The 7,140-nt window shown below is 45.0% G+C and overlaps 1 protein-coding gene across 1 annotated transcript in view; it reads left to right on the top strand.

The window, feature by feature from the left end:
• T265_10349 (hypothetical protein) overlaps positions 1-7,140 on the top strand; it is a gene marked incomplete at both ends in the record, with an annotated part of 12,375 nt that overhangs the window by 4,417 nt on the left and 818 nt on the right. The gene's annotated exons all lie outside the window — the stretch shown is intronic.

Genomic DNA, 7,140 nt, shown 5'->3' with positions numbered 1-7,140 from the left:
ACTACGAAACGCGTCTCGCGACGCTTGATCTCTTTCCCCTGGAGTACCGTCGCCTCCGAGGGGACCTAATTCTTACCTACGCCCTGTTTGAACAAAGCTTGGCAAACAGATTTTTTACCGTTGACCCAGCAAACACCCGGCGAGGACATAGTAAGAAAATCTTCAAGCTCAGGGCACACACATCCGTTAGCCAAAACTTTTTTTCATTTCGGGTAGTAGCTGCGTGGAATGACCTTCCTCCGGCGGTTGTACACGCTCCTTCTCGAACCCATTTAAAGCACTATTCAATGAAATTTAGTGAGCTGCAAAAATACGAGCGTAGATTAAGATGGTTTTGAGCTTAGGCACATATGCAACAAAATTCAACATTTTCGTACCAAAAGTTTCAATTCACACTCAAATTTTTCATAGCTAAGAGCACTGTGTGGTTAATTGCCCCAGTCTACACACTGCGAAACTCAATCGCTTACCAGTTAATTATTGTAAGTTACTCTGTGCAGGCAGGTCATCACGCCACACAGTTCTGGGGGCAGTTACAGATAGGACTCGTATTGTGGGCTCTTTTTTGATTGATTACGTGCAGCCAAACTTATATTTTGTTTAACGTTCTATCTTACAAATCCTAGATAAGTCTGTTGCCTTGGTTGTGCCAGTTATCAATGGTTTGTAGAATTTGTGTCGGTTTCCTGAAGTTCTTTATATAGCTACTTGTTTCGTTGCTGTGGAAAATGCAGCAGATTTTATACGCGGGAAGCCACTGTAATGTTCCCATCGCCTCCGCATGTTTGTGCTATTTTAAATGAGCAGGTTTGTTTATCGGTTTACGTAGCTGGCATTGTTTTGTGATCCGATCAACCACGTACGTTCCTACATATTTTCACTGCCAAAAACATATATTTTCATTCTCTGGCTGTCAAAAAAATTGTTTCAGCGCCGCACGAATCTGTGTACTTATTCCTGTTACTGATGCCCAACCGTCGTTTAATGCGAAGGCGGGTAGGCGATCGGTTTTTCCGATTGGGTGTCACTTGGATCACAAACCGCACCAGCAACTGCAACACCGGCTGACCGGAGTTGATTCTCCATCTGTGTAAACTGTGTCCATAGTTCGTAGGGCGCATGGTAGTCTCACATCTAGTGGAAAGAGAAAGATGCGTGCAAAATACTTAGAATTGAATTTGGACTGCTCTCCCAGATTGTTTCAGTGCGAAAGGTGTCAAGGTGGAGCAACAGTGAAATCGTCCATGGCGGGTTTGTCCTCGAAGTCAGGTGACAAGTCACTAAGCGTGTTTGAGAGTCAAGTAGCTCGTAATGCATTCAGGTGGTTGATAACTAAATTATTTGGAACTCGGAATTTTTCGTTCTGTATGAGATAACATAATGGTAGCAGTGCTGATTGACTCGTTTTGATTCCTTGTCGCATTCTATACGTGCGTATTCTTTGTTGCCTCCGTTCCTTTTAATATTCTCTTATGTTGCACCCTCGTCCCCTGAACTGGCAGGCTTGTCTTCGCACCTCGGTCCCTGCTCCCTTCATCCGCTCCCTTTCCCCGCCAACTTTGATCAAAAGCCTTCCCCTCAGGTTCAATAGCCGGACTCAGATCTTACGGCTCCTTGGCTGCTAATTCCATATCTTCATGACAATAGCATTTCATTATTGGTGTCAGATTACCGCAGTCCTTTTTACTGTACTGTCGCTTTATTATGAGTTTTTTATATCTATCTCGATATGCACACAAACACATGGCAACAAAAGAAACCGTCACAGGTAGCAGCCACTAAAGTTTCTTGTTTTATTTTTTACCTTGAAACGAAACAACTTGTGTTCTTGGTGTCTGCTGTCATTTATGTTATCGGGATATGTTGTGGGCGATGAATATTTGCAGCACTCAAAACTAGTGAGTCCACTCAGAAGCTACATTAACTACGTTCTCGCGGTAGGAATCCTCTTTCCCCCTGCTCGACCTAAGCTGTTTTTTCATCCGCATTTTGCTAACTGCGGATCAAGCTGACCACTAAGGAGCCCAGAATTATCGGATTCTTGCAATGCTTAATAGTTCTAGTAAAAAACTGTGAAGTTGCTTTTACAACTTGCCCCAATATGCTAGTTACATAATCTCAATTTATAATTTTTCCAGTGTTAAGAATTCCCGCCCTGCCCCCCATGCGACCTGCATTTTGCCAGCCTTAATACCTCCCGAGTTTAGGTCTAGCCAAAATTAACAAGACTTTGTTTTGTCAATGCCAGTTTTTATACGGCCGCTCCTCTATTACACACTACTAAGCGTCCGCAAGCAGCTTCAGTTGTGCTGTCAGTTATTATAACTGATTATAACTGACGGTATCCCATTCACAAGCTGGAAATGAAATTCATCATGTTACCACTGCAACGGATTGGCAGACCAAGTGCAACGATGGACCATAAGCTCAAAGTGTGAAGGATGCGTTTAATGTATCACACTGAAATATAGGAAACAGCTGTTTTGAACCTTGTGCCCCCGGGGAATGCCTGACCACTGGTAAATTGCTGAGTGCCAAATACGCGTATACTCGAGAACAACCCGGATCTCAATCGACCGCGTACGATGTATGCGGTTGCCATTTCACTCCTAACTGGCTTTCCGTTCTTTCTTTCACCTCACGGGTTTCTTTGTGCTAGCTGTTCGCTGCGAATTGTTGCCATTTATATGCTGTCTCATCGTCTTGTTTTAGTTGCTGAACTGCAAACGAAGTTAGTAAGGGCTTAAAGTAATTCCAAGATCTCCACAGGATAACAAAAAGATGATTAGAGAATAAGGGCCCGTTACTCGGCCAATTCCCGCTTTTACGGACTCTCAAAGGTACTTAAAGAAACAATACTCCTCTAACCGATTATATCATTGCCTGGAACGGCGAACTATAGGCTTATTAAAAAACTATGGAAGAAGTTGAAACATTTCATCTGTGGGTCATGCCCCTCAATCAACAACACGGGACAATTTCTCTAGACCTTGAATCTGGTGAGAAAGTCGTGGCCCGTCTGATTGGACGATGATGCAACGCCAACTAGATCCCTGGGGGACAAAGACTGCTGTAAATCTCGTTAACTTTCATCATACGCTTGTGACAAAGTCATTCAGTTTCTATACAGTTCGCGTTCCGCCTTGTGTGCTAGCATTAGCCCCCCCCCCCGAAGAAAATTACGCCCAATCTCACTCTAAACAGTAAGTCTCTACAGTTTCAGCGAACACCGTGGCCATGCTACCTTGCTACCATTTATCTCTCTGCCGCTGATTCCTTTACCCCATCGTTCCCACCCACGTTTTTTGCAGCCCTGGCCGTTAGTCTAACAGTCCAGGACCGAATAGGCCTTTTTGGTGCTTTTGGACTTTAGTTCAACTTAACCGGCCAGATTATGACAATCCTGCTACCACACCAGATTCGTTGTTGTGATCCCTCTTTTTTCTCAGCATGAAGTTTTCCTATCCTAGAACTATGCCGTTTAACCCTCCCTCGTACTTTTTCGCCCGCCACCTTAGAATCCTAACCATTTGAACTTGGTTGAATTTGCTATTTACCCCAAAATTAGGCTAAACTCTCATTGGCTATGATTTTTATCCCCGTACCTTTTTAAACATCAACAAGTCCACATCGGATATTGTGTACTGATTACGACATCGTGGGTTTTTATGCAGTATTCAGCCCCCTCGATTCCTCCAGTCAAGCTTTATTCTGACTGTTACCGTATGATCATGCCTGATGTTATGCCACCCGCTAGTCGGAAATAAACATTATTATTATCAAATTGAACTAACGTCCAAAACCACGATGAGTTCTTCTCCGCCTGGCTCTGTCAGGCTTATGGTCAGAGTCAGAAAAAGCGTAAGTGGGGATAATGAAGAAGAGAAATCAGTGACACAAAATAATGGTAGCAGGAATCTCATAGTCAGTGTACAGCGAAACTGTAAAGACTCATCAGTGTCCATGGTAAGAATGAGATTGGGTGTAATATTTCCTTGGATGAGGGATCTGATGGTAGCGCATGAGGCGAACGCGAACTGCACAGAAAATGGCTGACATTTTGAGGAACATAGAATGGTAGTCAACGAGATCTCAATACGGCCGCGCATCAGCCCACAGGGTAGCAAAATATTCATCAAGTGAAAAAGTGCCGTGCTTGTGCGCCCATATGTCTTAACCGTGTCCGATTTCATCATGTGCCGGTGGAAACTGAAGAAGGTATGCGTGTGTTTCACATCTCCCCGATGCCAAGGAGGCATGTGCACTCCGTACACAAGCGCACAGACGGTCATCTCTGACTAACCGAGACAAAGAAAAAACCGCTCGAGAACCGAGGTGGGTTTTCAGGAGACATTGGTCGGCTGAGAGCATATCCACCATCAAATACGGTCGCGAGTGAATGATGTACATAAAAGTCTGTGTTTGCATTATACAAAGATTTTCTTACTGCCCTCTTTTCATCTGAGTGTAACCCAGTAGAATCAGGGAAAGTAAATTGATATAACACATCCAAACTGGAAATTCAGCAAACTGGAGAGAACATATCCCGGAGGCGGTTTGGGTAGCTGAAGAATTTGCTCTCAGTCGCCAATGAATGAGTAGGGAATAAGTAGGGAAGAATAAGGTGACCAAATTAACGCTGACACGGACAAGCCAGATTGAATGGATAAATGTTTACGGGACGTTTGGGCAACCGCAGCCGAATTTTTTTACCTCGGGGGAATTAAGAATGGATTGGATGAATGCAGTAGCGTCCGATGAGTGCCTGGAGGTATAAGATAAAAAGGTTTATATTAGAAAACTCTAAAAAGAGAGCGACAGGAAGCCAAATGAACTCACGAGAGGGCAAATTACTTTAGCTGACCGAAAAAGTAGGTGCTAGCTTGGTCAGGGTGGATGTTCAATTTCGTTGTGTTAAGAACTGAGCCGCCTATGAAGCTATCGGTGTAGCTGGTCGTTGGACAATTTGGAACAGAGGATTGCATGGCGGTATTTTTCAGCTCGGCAGGAAAACCCAATCTTAAGGTCTCCGTTGTGCATAAAGGAGTGTTGAAGTAAACAGGGACAGCAGATAAATAGTGAGCGGTTGGGCAACAGCTTCTGAGATAATGGGGGTTTACCTAGGTCAGCTTAACAGGAAGGTAAGGGCGTAGGTCGAAAGCCACCGGGTCACTGCTGTCAGCTCCAATAAACGAATTGTATGTGGCAGTAACAGCAAACGAAAAGGCATCTCGCCTAAAAAAACGGTGTTACCGTTGTGCAAAGTGTGTGTGCGGAGGGGTTAATGTAAATAAGGTTATTAGACAGATAATATCCGAGGGGCGGGCGTGTTTATGTCCGCTGATCAGGTTGACTTGGTGTAGTGCAGCCTCAACCAAGACGATGGTGGCAAAGACATGCAGGTGAATGTTAACCGTGAGCCCCACGGAGTATCACCATGCATTTAAAAAGTCAAACAAAAGGAGAGGTGCTCTTTGCCCGTATTTTGTGGCGTTGCCACGTAACTGACGCCCGGGATAAGTCTGAACCAGGTACTGACAAACGAAAACGGTACTCTTTGCTTAAGTTCCCTGATTTCCAGGCCAGGCTCAGGACCACCGGCGATGGACAGTGCTACCGGAGGGGTGGCAAGTATACGAACACTCCATTGTGCAACGTGATAGGGTGACCCTTTCTGCGGAGCGTACCTGTCCAACGTTTGAGGTGGAGTTTTTGAAGGGGAAAGTAGCTTGAGCAGTTGGCTACGTGATTTGGTGGAGTGTAGAGGAGGCATAGACAGGCTACCGAGAAAGAACAATAGGTTAGGCCAGCGGGTTTGAAGCCAAACAAAGTATGGATTGTCATGCAGTTGTAGATAATTATCAGAGAAGACGTCCATTTTGGCTTCAGAGTATATAAGACAGCTACCCCATTGGCGAGGGAAACGATCGGTACTAGAGATAGTGCGCCCCGGATGAGAGATGAGGGCGTCAGTCGTGCTAGGAAAGGGAAGCTTTTCAACGATTTATGTGAAGGTCAGTTAAGGTATGACGAAGATGGCTTTGACGTATTGCTGATTAAAATGGCAGAAATATTTTCAGCGGGATAAGAGGAGAGGCAAAATAATTGTAAGACCGGGGAGGCCATCATGGAATGGGATAGAGACAGAAAGCCAGGAGTTTTTGAATCGGTTGGCGATGTGGAACCAATTAATCATAGTGAGAATAAGATGTTGGGGCGTACCATTTTGGGTACGGAGTTCCCGATGAGGTTGCGACTTTCGTACAGAACGTCGTGGAAAACGACTCAAGGCTTGTAATCCTTTGTAGTTGTTGTATCAACGACATGGGACTATGTTTCCATATTTAGCGGTCACCAGACGCTAATTCTCCCGTCATATTCCTTCCTCGTTCTCCCTCTGCTTAAGCTCCAGACTATTGCTGTATTTGCTTCACACGCCCCGTACAACTGTTATACATCCAATCTGGCTGGTAATGGTCGACACCCACATAGTGGCCGAAATAATCTGCGACTCTATGTCCTCCTTACTATCTATGTCAATTTCCTCGTACAACCCAGATCCAGCTGCTACGGTAATGCGTATACCCTCACCGATTGTAACGACTTTGACGGCCGTTGCGGGGCCGTCTTGAAGCCAAAATATATCAGTGCAATGAAGGCGTGGCGATGCCTCACCCTGGCTGATGGCACACTCGCGAGTATTCTCTTCCTACCTGCCACCCACTCGGGCCCGTAACTGCAACGGTGAACTACTCCCCACCCAGTCCCGACCGCCGCTTAAAGAAATTCATTCTAACCTGCTGAAAATTTCGTTTAGCATTAACCCCTCTGGTTTCTCGTTGCGATTTCGGTTCGCTTCCTCCACAAGTTCAATTCCATTTACGGTGTTCGTTTCGCTATATACATCTTCATCATATCTCCATCAAAACAATATTTTACACCTGACATGGTAATGCTGATGATAATGCTCATTCTCAAATGGTGGGTGTATTACCGTCGGGTATGGTAATACATTTACAGTCAGAATAGAACACCGCTAGGGGGTTTGCGGGGATTGCGTGAAAAAGGACAATTTCATAATTAGTGGACAATATCCCACGTAGACTTGCCCACGCCTAAGCAGGCATGGGAAAGGAAACA

Source organism: Opisthorchis viverrini (genome assembly GCF_000715545.1).
Source record: "Opisthorchis viverrini unplaced genomic scaffold opera_v5_358, whole genome shotgun sequence".
NCBI classification, from domain to species: Eukaryota; Metazoa; Platyhelminthes; class Trematoda; order Opisthorchiida; family Opisthorchiidae; genus Opisthorchis; species Opisthorchis viverrini.
Note: the sequence above shows the minus strand (reverse complement) of the source record. Positions and strands in the feature narration are given on the sequence as shown.